The sequence below is a fragment of the Rutidosis leptorrhynchoides genome, chromosome 6, assembly GCF_046630445.1.
Source record: "Rutidosis leptorrhynchoides isolate AG116_Rl617_1_P2 chromosome 6, CSIRO_AGI_Rlap_v1, whole genome shotgun sequence".
NCBI lineage: Eukaryota > Viridiplantae > Streptophyta > Magnoliopsida > Asterales > Asteraceae > Rutidosis > Rutidosis leptorrhynchoides.
The window spans coordinates 311,284,357-311,286,234 of record NC_092338.1 but is presented as its reverse complement, the minus strand read 5'-3'; the positions used below and the strand labels follow the sequence as shown (position 1 = coordinate 311,286,234).

Sequence of the window (1,878 nt, the reverse complement as noted above, 5' to 3'; positions counted from 1 at the left end):
AGTGATTCGTATTCAACAAATTCAATTATGGAAAATCTGGAACCTCTAAGTATGAAAGACCGAATGAGAGCCACACGCACGGGCCAAGGTAACGCCATTATTAAGCCAGACATTAATGCGCCAGATTATGAAATCAAAGGACAAATCCTACACATGGTAACTAATCAGTGCCAATATAGTGGTGCGCCGAAGGAAGATCCAAACGAACATCTTCGTACGTTTAATAGGATCTGTACACTATTCAAAATCTGAGAAGTTGAGGATGAACAGATCTATCTCATGTTGTTTCCCTGGACTTTAAAGGGAGAAGCCAAAGATTGGTTAGAATCGTTACCTGAAGGGGCGATTGACACATGGGATATTTTAGTTGAGAAATTTCTTAAAAGATTCTTTCCGGCATCTAAAGCCGTGAGACTTCAAAGAGAAATTGTTACGTTCACACAAAAGTCAAATGAAACTCTATATGAGGCGTGGACAAGATTTGAAAAGTTGTTGAGAGGATGTCCTCAACACGGTTTAGACACTTATCAAATAGTACAAATATTCTACCAAGGTGTCAACGTTGCTACACGAAAAGACATCGACATAACAGCTGGTGATTCCATTATGAAGAAAACCGCAACTGAAGCTTACAAAATTATTGATAACACAGCCTCCCACTCTCATGAGTGGCACCAAGAAAAAGATATCGTTAGATCATCTAAAGCAGCTAGAGCCGATTCTAGCCATAACTTTGATTCTGTTTCCGCAAAAATAGATGCTTTCGAGAGACGAATGGAAAAGATGACTAAAGACATTCACGCAATACGAATCAGTTGTGAGCAATGCGGTGGACCACACTTAACGAAAGATTGTAATGTTGAACAAACGATGGAACAACGTGAGAATGTTTCCTACATGAACCAAAGGTCGGGAAATAATTATCAACCGCCAAGGCTAAACTTCAATCGAAATCAAAACATTCTTTACAATCCAAATGGAACCAACAATAACTCGTACAACCAACAAGGTACGAATAACCAACCAACTCAAAACAACACTTTCAATCAACAAAGACCTGGCTTATATAAACCACCACAACAAACCGACGAGAAGAAGTCAAATCTGGAAGAAGTGGTATTTAAGCTAGTTGAATCTCAAACACAATTTATTGAAACTCAAACCCAAACGAATGAGAGGTTTGATCAATCATTTAGAACTCAACAAGCTTCCATTTTGAATCTAGAAAAACAAGTAGGTACTTTTGTTAGATTGATGAGTGAAAGGGAACAAGGAAAGCTACCGAGTAATACTGAAGTAAATCCTCGGAATGAAAATGTTAATATGGTTTCAACAAATTCTGAAAAACCAGCATCAGAAGATGGGGAGGTTTTAGATGTAAGTAACAATGAAGAAGTTACACCACCACCACCACCCGAGTATGTAAAGCCAGTGGTGGCACCATACAAAACACCCATCCCATTTTCAAGAAAAGGAGTTGAGTATGAGCAAGTGATAGGTAATAAAGTTTGTGATACCTCTGGAAAGAAGAAGAAGAAGAATAAGAAAGTGCAAGAAATAAAAACCGTAGAAGTAAACCCGGTGAAGACAGTTCCACCAAAACCTCTACCTAGGATAGGTGATCCAGGTGAATTTATTGTTCCTTGTCTACTTAGTGATTGTGTTATTTATGATGCACTAGCAGATTTAGGTGCGAGTGTAAGTATTATGCCTCTTTCATTATATAAGAGATTGGGTGTAGGTGAGTTAAGTCCAACGGATATGAGTGTTCGACTCCTTGATCAAACCATTAAGCACCCAGTTGGAATTGCTGACAACCTACCCGTTCAAGTAGGTAATTTAACCTTTCTAGTCGAATTCATTGTCATTGACATAGAA

General features: G+C 38.4%; 1 non-coding gene across 1 annotated transcript; it reads right to left on the bottom strand.

The window, feature by feature from the left end:
• Positions 1-411: 411 nt before the first annotated feature.
• On the bottom strand, positions 412-518 carry LOC139856233 (small nucleolar RNA R71). The gene has a single exon (XR_011761728.1). It is a non-coding gene; the product is annotated as a small nucleolar RNA R71 (small nucleolar RNA).
• Between the last annotated feature and the right edge of the window lie 1,360 nt (positions 519-1,878).